The sequence below is a fragment of the Lolium perenne genome, chromosome 7 (genome assembly GCF_019359855.2).
Source record: "Lolium perenne isolate Kyuss_39 chromosome 7, Kyuss_2.0, whole genome shotgun sequence".
In the NCBI taxonomy this organism is placed as follows: Eukaryota; Viridiplantae; Streptophyta; class Magnoliopsida; order Poales; family Poaceae; genus Lolium; species Lolium perenne.
Genome location: NC_067250.2, coordinates 93411773 through 93422953, shown reverse-complemented (window position 1 = coordinate 93422953; position 11181 = coordinate 93411773).

Here is an 11181-nt window from a genome sequence, read left to right as displayed (position 1 = left end):
GGATCTCACTCGAAAACCCTAAACCACGTAAAATATGCAAACCAAATTAGAGAACGTCTAACTTGTTTTTGCAGGGTTTCGTGATGTGATATGGCCATAATGTGATGATGACTATGTATAAGATGATCATTATTGTATTGTGGCAACCGGCAGGAGCCTTATGGTTGTCTTTAAATTTCATGTTGAGTAGTATTTCAAAGTAGTTGTAATAGTTGCTACATGGATGACAATCATGAAGACGGCGCCATTGACCTTGGTGCTTCGCCGACGATGATGGAGATCATGCCCGTTGATGATGAAGATCATGTTCGTGCTTTGGAGATGAAGATCAAAGGCGCAAAGACAAAAGGGCCATATCATATCACATATGAACTGCATGTGATGTTAATCCTTTATGCATCTTATTTTGCTTAGATCGCGACGGTAGCATTATAAGATGATCCCTCTCACTAAAATATCAAGATAATAAAGTGTTCATCCTTAGTAGCACCGTTGCCAAGACTTGTCGTTTCGAAGCATCTCGTGATGATCAGGTGTGATAGACTCAACAAGTGCATACAACGGGTGCAAGCCAGTTTTGCACATGCGGATACTAAGGTGGCCTTGACGAGCCTAGCATGTACAGACATGGTCTCGGAACACGTGATACCGAAAGGTAGAGCATGAATCATATGATTGATATGATGAACACTTTGAGTGTTCGCCATTGAAATTACATCTTGTCTCGTGATGATCGGACTTGGTGTGGTGGATTTGGTTCGTGTGATCACTAAGACAATGCGAGGGATATTGTTTTGAGTGGGAGTTCACCTAGTTTTTAATTATGTTGAATTAAAATTTGAACTCAATTTGTCATAAACATTAGTCTAAACTATTGCAAATATATGTTGTAGATATGGCGTCCCCAATCAATTTTAACCAGTTCCTAGAGAAAGAAAAGCTTAAGAGCAATGGTAGCAACTTCACCGACTGGTTCCGTCATGTGAGGATCTTCCTCAATGGCGGAAATCTGCAATATGTGCTTGATGCACCGCTAGGTGACCCTCCTGCAGAAACTGAAACCGATGAAGTAAAGAATGTTTACGTGACTCGGAAAACTCGGTACTCTCAAGTTCAGTGTGCCATCCTGTGCAGTCTGGAAGCCGATCTTCAAAAACGTTTTGAGCACCACGATCCACAGGGGTTAATCAATGAGTTGAAAACTATCTTTGAAACTCATGCGGCCGTGGAATGCTATGAAGCATCGAAACACTTCTTCAGTTGCATGATGGAAGAAGGTAGCTCCGTTAGTGAGCACATGCTCGCCATGACCGGGCATGCGAAGAAACTCAGTGATTTGGGAATAGTGATTCCTAACCGACTGGGGATTAATCGTGTCCTTCAATCACTGCCACCTAGTTACAAGAACTTTGTGATGAACTACAATATGCAGAACATGAACAAAGAGTTACCTGAACTCTTCTCCATGCTGAAATCTGCTGAGATTGAGATCAAGAAAGAGCACCAAGTGTTGATGGTCAACAAGACCACCAGTTTCAAGAAACAGGGCAAGTCTAAGGGAAAATTCAAGAAGGGTGGCAAGAAAGCTGCCACGCCTCCTGTGAAACCTAAGACTGTCCCTAAGCCCGATGCTTGAGTGTTATTACGCAAGGAGAAGGGACACTGGAAGCGTAATTGCTCCAAGTATTTGGCGGATCTGAAGAGCGGCCTTGTCAAGAAGAAGAAAGAAGGTATATCTGATATACATGTTATAGATGTTTATCTTACTGGTTCTCGCACTAGTACCTGGGTATTTCATACTGGTCTGGTTGCTCATATTTGTAACTCGAAACAGGAACTAAAGAATAAACGAAGACTACTAAAGGATGAAGTGACGATGCGCGTTGGAAATGGATCCAAAGTCGATGTGATCGCTGTCGGCACACTTCCTCTACATCTACCTTCGGGATTAGTTTTAAGCCTCAATAATTGTTATTTTGTACCCGCGTTGAGCATGAACATTATATCTGGATCTTGTTTAATGCAAGATGGTTATTCATTCAAGTCTGAGAATAATGGTTGTTCTATTTTTATGAATAATATCTTTTATGGTCGAGCACCTGAAAAGAATGGCTTATTTCTATTAGATCTCGATAGTAGTGATACACATATACATAACATTGATGCTAAGCGAATTAAATTGAATGATAATTCTACTTATATGTGGCACTGTCGTCTTGGTCATATTGGAGTGAAACGCATGAAGAAACTCCATACCGATGGATTACTTGAATCACTTGACTTTGAGTCACTTGATAGATGCGAAGCATGTCTAATGGGAAAAATGACTAAGACTCCATTCTCCGGTATTATGGAGAGAGCTACTGACTTATTGGAAATCATACATACCGATGTGTGCGGACCAATGAGTGTAGCATCGCGCGGTGGTTATCGTTATGTTCTAACCTTCACAGATGATCTGAGTAGATATGGGTATATCTATTTCATGAAACATAAATCCGAAACTTTTGAGAAGTTTAAGGAATTCCAAAGTGAAGTAGAAAATCAACGTAACAAGAAGATTAAATTTCTACGATCTGATCGCGGAGGTGAATATCTGAGTTATGAGTTTGGCATGCATTTAAAGAAATGCGGAATACTTTCACAATTGACACCGCCGGGAACACCTCAACGAAACGGTGTGTCCGAACGTCGTAATCGAACTCTCTTAGATATGGTTCGTTCTATGATGTATCTTACTGATTTGCCGTTATCATTTTGGAGTTATGCATTAGAGACAGTCGCATTCACTTTAAATAGAGCACCATCAAAATCCGTTGAAACGACACCATATGAATTATGGTTTAATAAGAAACCTAAGCTGTCATTCCTAAAAGTTTGGGGTTGCGAAGCCTATGTAAAAAAGTTACAACCGGACAAGCTAGAACCCAAAGCGGAGAAATACGTCTTCATAGGATACCCTAAGGAAACTATAGGGTATACTTTCTATCACAGATCCGAAGGCAAGATCTTTGTTGCTAAGAACGGAACCTTTCTTGAGAAAGAATTTCTCACTAAAGAAGTGACTGGAAGAAAAGTAGAACTCGATGAGATTGATGAATCTTCACTCATTGATCGGAGTAGCGCAAGATCGAAGATGTTCTGTGCCGCCTACACCGTCAACAAGAGGAAGCTAATGATGATGATCATGAAACTTCAAACGAGATAGCTGCGAACCTCGCAGATCGACAAGGAAACGTGCCACTCTGATTGGTATGATCCTTGTCTAAATGTCATGATTGTGGACAACAATGATGAAGACCTGCGACGTATGAAGAAGCGATGATGAGCCCAGATTCCAACAAATGGCAAGAAGCCATGAAATCCGAAATGGGATCCATGTATGATAACAAAGTGTGGACTTTGGTAGACTTACCTGATAGCCGCAAGGCTGTCGAGAATAAATGGATCTTCAAGAGAAAAATAGATGCTGATGGTAATATTACTGTCTATAAAGCTCGACTTGTCGCAAAGGGTTTCCGACAAATTCAAGGTGTTGACTACGATGAGACTTTCTCACCTGTAGCGAAGCTAAAATCTGTGAGGATTTTGTTAGCAATAGCTGCATTTTTCGATTATGAGATTTGGCAGATGGATGTCAAAACGGCGTTCCTTAATGGAGACATTGAGGAAGAGTTGTATATGGTACAACCCAAAGGTTTTGTTGATCCTAAAAATGCTGACAAAGTATGCAAACTTCAGCGTTCAATTTATGGACTGAAGCAAGCATCAAGAAGTTGGAACCGACGCTTTGATAAGGTGATCAAAGACTTCGGGTTTATACAGTGTCATGGAGAGGCCTGTATTTACAAGAAAGTGAGTGGGAGCTCTGTAGCATTCCTAATATTATATGTAGATGACATATTATTAATTGGGAATGATATAGAACTATTAAGCAGTGTAAAGGGTTATTTGAATAATAGTTTTTCAATGAAAGACCTTGGTGAAGCATCGTATATATTAGGCATCAAGATTTATAGAGATAGATCAAGACGTCTAATAGGGCTATCACAAAGTACATACCTGGACAAGATTCTAAAGAAGTTTAGAATGGACGAAAGTAAGAAAGGATTCTTACATATGTTACCAGGCAAGGTCTTGAGTAAGACTCAAGGTCCGGCTACGGCAGAAGAAAGAGAAAGGATGAGTCAGATCCCCTATGCCTCGGCAGTAGGCTCTATCATGTATGCCATGCTATGTACTAGACCGGATATAGCACATGTTGTTAGTTTGACTAGCAGATATCAAAGTGATCCAGGAATGGAACACTGGACAACGGTCAAGAATATCCTGAAGTACTTGAAAAGAACTAAGGATATGTTTCTTTGTTATGGAGGTGACCAAGAGCTCGTTGTAACAAGTTACACCGATGCAAGTTGGAACACTGATCCTGATGACTCTAAGTCACACCAGGTACGTGTTTATATTGAATGGTGCTGCAGTAAGCTGGGCAAGCTCGAAGCAGTGCACGGTGGTGAAGTCATCAACAGAATCGGAGTACATAGCGGCTTCAGAGGCTTCATCAGAAGCGGTATGGATGAATAGGTTCATTGTAGAGCTCGGTGTGGTTCCTAGTGCATTGGACCCATTAGTAATCTACTGTGACAACATGGGTGCCATCGCCAATGCACAAGAACCAAGGTCACACAAGAGGGTGAAGCATATCAAGCTGCATTATCATTCGATTCGCGAGTACATCGAAGATGGAGAAGTAAAGATTTGCAAAGTACACACTGATCTGAATGTAGCAGATCCGTTGACTAAAGCTCTCCCTAGGGCAAAGCATGACCAACACCAGAATGCCATGGGTGTTAGGTACCTTACAATGTAATCTAGATTATTGACTCTAGTGCAAGTGGGAGACTGTTGGAGATATGCCCAAGAGGCAATAATAAAAGTGGTTATTATATATCTTTATGTTTATGATAAATGTTTATATACCATGCTATAATTGTATTAACCGAAACATTGATACATGTGTGTTATGTAAACAACAATGAGTCCCTAGTAAGCCTCTTAACTAGCTTGTTGATTAATAGATGATTAGTTTCATAATCATGAACATTGGATGTTATTAATAACAAGGTTATATCATTATATGAATGATGTAATGGACACACCCATTTAAGCGTAGCATAAGATCACGTCATTAAGTTATTTTCTATAAGCTTTCGATACATAGTTACCTAGTCCTTATGACCATGAGATCATGTAAATCACTTATACCGGAAAGGTACTTTGATTACATCAAACGCCACTGCGTAAATGGGTGGTTATAAAGGTGGGATTAAGTATCCGGAAAGTATGAGTTGAGGCATATGGATCAACAGTGGGATTTGTCCATCCCGATGACGGATAGATATACTCTGGGCCCTCTCGGTGGAATGTCGTCTAATGTCTTGCAAGCATATGAATAAGTTCATAAGAGACCACATACCACGGTACGAGTAAAGAGTACTTGTCAGGAGACGAGGTTGAACAAGGTATAGAATGATACCGATGATCAAACCTCGGACAAGTAAAATATCGCGTGACAAAAGGAATTGGTATCGTATGTGAATGGTTCATTCGATCACTAAGTCATCGTTGAATATGTGGGAGCCATTATAGATCTCCAGTCCCGCTATTGGTTATTGGTCGGAGAGAGATCTCAACCATGTCTACATAGTTCACGAACCGTAGGGTGACACACTTAAGGTTTGATGTTGTAATAGTAGAACTTGAATATGGAATGGAGTTCGAAGTATTGTTCGAAGTCCCGGATGGGATCCCGGACATCACGAGGAGTTCCGGAATGGTCCGGAGAATAAGATTCATATATAGGAAGTCATTTTATAAGTTTGAAAATGATCCGGTGCATTTATGGAAGGTTCTAGAAGGTTCTAGAAAAGTCCGGAAGAAATCACTTTGGTAGGCGGAGTCCCGGAGGGACTCCACCACCATGGCCGGCCAACCCTAGAGGGTGGAGTCCCAGGTGGACTCCACCAAAGGTGGCCGGCCACCCCCTCCCAAGGAAAGGTGGGAATCCCACCTCAAGTGGGAATCCCACCTTGGGTAGGTTTCATGTCATATGGAAGGTTTTGGTTTGGGGTCTTATTCGAAGACTTGTAGACCAACTCTTGGGTGTTCCACCTATATAATGAGGGCCAAAGGGAGGGGGCCGGCCACCTCAAGCCATAGCTTGGCCGCACCCCCTAAGTGGCCGGCCACCCCCTCTCCCAAACCCTAGCCGCCCCACCTCCTCCACCTCTCCCGCTACGCTTAGCGAAGCTCCGCCGGAGATCTCCATCGCCACCGCCACCACGCCGTCGTGCTGCCGGATTCAAGGAGGAGCTACTACTTCCGCTGCCCGCTGGAACGGGGAGAAGGACGTCGTCTTCATCATCACCGAACGTGTGACCGAGTACGGAGGTGCTGCCCGATCGTGGCGCCGTGATCAAGATCTTCTACGCGCTTTTGCAAGCGGCAAGTGATTGTCTACCGCAGCAACAAGAGCCTCATCTTGTAGGCTTTGGAAATCTTCAAGGGTGAGTCTCGATGATCTCCTCGTTGCTCCCGTCTTCTAGATTGCATCTTGGCTTGGATTGCGTTCTCGCGGTAGGAAAATTTTTGTTTTCTATGCAACGAATCCCTACAGATAAGGTTAGATCTCGCTCCAATTTCTCTGTTTTCTCTCGATTTTCTTGCTATTCCCTCGAATTTGGGATTTAGGGTTCCCGTTGTTGTTTTCAGATCCTGAAGAAATGCAGGCATTTCGAGTGGATCGATGTGTACGTTCAGAGGCTTCAATTGCAGGAATCAATTGGCGCTATTGGGGAGCGCAATTTGGGAGGGGGGACTTGCTGTAGAGAATGCGGCGGAGAGAGGAGCCGTTCCGATTATGCCTAATGCTCCCAATGCAGGACTGGTGGAAGTGAAGGGAGAACTGAAGAAAATGAACAAGCAGTTAAGGCAGCTAATCGAGTTGAAGAAGCAAGCTAATCTGATGGCTGGTTGTTTTTTCTGTTGTATAATTGCGATCGGATTCTTATCATTGCTCACCAGGCGCTAGAAGTTGTTACAAGGGAAACCTTGTTACAAATTCATTATTCAGTTACATGTACTTGTAGTTGTTTTCATAGTTAGTGTGTGCATTCACCGAAATTACCAACTATATTGGAATGCTCCCAATAATTGTTAGAGGGGTGACAAATAATCTAGGGCTCCCCATAATCTATTCACCGAAATCCGCAAATATGTATGCCTCGTGTTTATACCAAAATTATACCACTTTTGGGCCGTTTCAAATTACCAAAACTATATGCCAAAACTATATCCCCTAAAAGAAAAGGAAAGCAAAAGATAGTTGATAATTGTTAGAGGGGTGACAATAATGCATTCACCGAAATCCGCAAATATGTATGCCTCATGTTTATACCAAAATTATACCACTTTTGGGCCGTTTCAAATTACCGAAACTATATGCCAAAACTATATCCCCTAAAAGAAAAAGGAAAGCTAAAGATAGTTGATAATTGTTAGAGGGGTGACAATAATGCATTCACCGAAATCCGCAAATATGTATGCCTCATGTTTATACCGAAATTATACCACTTTTGGGCCGTTTCAAATTACCGAAACTATATGCCAAAACTATATCCCCTAAAGGAAAAAGGAAAGCGAAAGATAGTTGATAATTGTTAGAGGGGTGACAATAATGCATTCACCGAAATCCGCAAATATGTATGCCTCATGTTTATACCAAAATTATACCACTTTTGGGCCGTTTCAAATTACTAAAACTATATGCCAAAACTATATCCCCTAAAAGAAAAAGGAAAGCGAAAGATAGTTGATAATTGTTAGAGGGGTGACAATAATGCATCCACCGACAGAGAGAGAGAGGGGTGGCCACGAAGAGAGAGAGAGGGGTGGCCACGAAGAGATCGGGAGGGGGTATCTTGCCTGCTAGATCAGTTGATCAACGGTTCGTGGAGTTGATCCGTGTGACAACGGCTCAACCAATCAGGATAAGTTTGGGCTTCTGAGAGCATTTGTGACAGAACTTGAGGGCAAAACTGAGTAGTACTAACAATCCAAGGGCACATAAATAGTAAATAGACTAAGGGATTCAAACAAAAAGAATTACAAAATGAAAAATGCGTGTTTTGTACAATATAATTCATATTGGGCTACATCAAATTATTTGCAATTCAAATATACATGAGTGTGACAATTATGGCATCATTTAGACAAACTATGTTTTTGGGGAAGATGTTTTGCAAAGGGGTTTGAGTGGAAAACCATGCATCTTCATAGCCACACTAGTGATTCTGAGAAGTGGCAATTTGTGGTAAAACTTGATTTATATATGTTTGTTAAGGTTTTCTTGGTGGCAGGTTGCGTAGGAAGACTCCATGAGTAGGTGCCACTATGTTTTTATTTTTTTAAATTTTTTTGCGCATGAAATGCCTCAATTAGATATGTTAATCTCATTTGTTGACTCTCTGTTGACTAGCTACTTGAGGGTAAAACTGAGTATATTGCACTTGCCAGTCTAAGTACTCGAGGGGAAAACTGAGTACAGATAAAATTTCTGTATAAGGCCCGAGGTTATAACTGAGTACACCAAACGTCTCAGGGTTAGACTTATGTCGCGGTGCACGCTGCAGCCGTGCATAGCGGACGCGTGTTGCGGTACACGCCACCTTCGTCTTTATAGAGCCATTTTCCTCTCCCTTGACGCACGTTCTCACTGCAACCGCCTCTCCTGTCCCATCATCTTCTCCACAACCGAAGAAAAAACCCCGAAGAAAACCGCCGGCGATGGAGAAGAATTAGATGCCCATTGTCGGCGCATCAGCCGCCGGCGCATCGGCCGCTGCCCCCGTCCAGACCTCTGTCGCTGCTTCCAACGTAGCAGCCGGCGCATCAGCCGCCGGCGCATCGGCTGCTGCCCCCGTCCAGGCCCCTGTCGCTGCTTCCAACGTAGCAGCCGGCGCATCAGCCGCCGGCGCATCGGCCGCCGCCACCGTCCAGGCCCCCGTCGCTTGGGACCCGTACGAACCAGTGCCGTACGTCGCGCCGGAGAACCCCTACGACACCAGCATCATCGACGACGAGCCGGAGGTAACCCTTTGCTCCCTTGTTCTTATCCCATTTCAATCCTTTTGTGTTAGATCTAGCGTTATTAGGGTTCGTCTGTTCCTAGTTCAATCCATTTGTGTTAGATCTAGCGTTATTAGGGTGCGTCTGTTCCTAGTTCAATCCTTTTGTGTTAGATCTTGCGTTATTAGTGCTTGTGATTTGCTTTTGTTTAAGATTTGTGCCGATGATGATGAATATTTGGGCACAAATTGATTCAGGGTTTGGTCAGTAAACAATTGGTGTGTTCAAATTTGTTGTGCATGATCTTTGGTTTACTGACTCAAATCCTGGATATAAGTGTGTCCAATGTAACTGAGGCTACCTCTTTTTTCCGAGCCCATATTATCATGCATGATCTTTGTTCACTCTCTGTTCCATCATCGTTGCAATTGACTCCGTGTTTTTTGCACGATCTTTGGTGCTACGTGACAGGTGCAGAGCAGCGACGTCGATAGCGATGACGAGTCCTTCCACACCAAGACTCGTCATGTCCTCAGGAGGCTGCAGTCCGGCCATTACGATAGCCCCTTTGCTCGAGGCATTTACAAGTGCCCCTTCTGCAACAGGAAGCTCCGCGCCACCGACTTCAACTGCCTGGTGAACCATGCTGAATCCATTGGCAGATGCGGCGCTAGAGTTGGAACGACGGTAAACGTGCATGCGTTCATGGCCAAACACAAAGCACTTGGGATTCACCTGCGCAACCTCCAAAGTAGTCACAGCGCAACTCCGGAGGCGTTGAACATGCCTACTGCACTCTCTGTATGTGACTGCTCTATCTGTAGAGCAGCTTAAATTCATGTAAAATGTAGCTTATGTTGTAGGGTTCTATCGGTACTACTGTTGGATCTGTCGTGAATATATATATGCTATGTTGGTTGCTGTATGCAGCTTATCCTATATTTTTTCTGGATTTGTGCCCTAGATTTTCTACCTGATTGGGTAAAAACGAAGGCATAAAGAAATGAATATCGTTAAAAAACAGAAGGAGAAGCTGCTCTAGATTTGCTACTAATTTGGGCTATCAAATATGAATGAGATCGAGCGAGAGAGAGGAAAAGGGTACATTGAAAACTGCTAATCTGAACGAAAGAGACAGAAACCACTCGTGCCCACGTCCCGGACCCACATGGCTCCACGCGCTACGGCTCCACACGCTACGGCCCCACACGCTACGGCCACACAAACATGGTCTCGTCCTGTCCCACGCGGTTCCTTCCTACCAGCCCCACACGACGCGGCCCCACAAACGACACGACCCCACTCGTCAGCACGGAACGGCCAACTTAACGGATTCCTTCCGTCCGAGCTCCTTCTGCGGGTTTCAGACAAGGTCTTGGGGAAAACTGAGGAAAAACTAAGGAGCTGGGGAAAACTGAGCACAACTAAGGACCCGAGGGCACGAAAATAGAAATCCCTATATTGTACCCTATACATCATTGCTTCAAACTATTGACAATGAAACTAACAAAAAAACATAAATGTTCAAACTTAAAATCCAATAAAGAAGCATTAGATTGGCCAACAAGAAATCAAACTGCTCTTGGGATTGATCGTAGTTTCGAATACCTTTTGAAAGCTACAACCAATCCATCATTTTGCTTGATGGAAATTTTGGTGCTATCCTAGGAGAATTTGTATTTGCAAATATGATCAACAAAGGGAAGGGAATCATGGCAACACATTTCCAAAGAATATTGGGTTAGATATAGCTCCCTCTACATGAAGACATGAATGGTGTCAATATGAAAACCAAGATATATTGATGTTGTGTCTTGTTGTTAGAGACTGTGACAGAAAATCGTCCATCCTTTCATGTGTTCTCGAAAGGAGCAATCGCGCCATTAATTTTCATTTTTGTAAGTCTCCCTCCTAGCTAATGAGGCAACGGGTGGATCAGATTTTGTTATACTTATTTTTCCTTTCCTTTTCTTCCTATGGGTCATGGTGATGATAACAAGGCAGAGAGGAAGGGCCTGGGTAACTTTTCATTCTTTTAAACACTACCATAACATA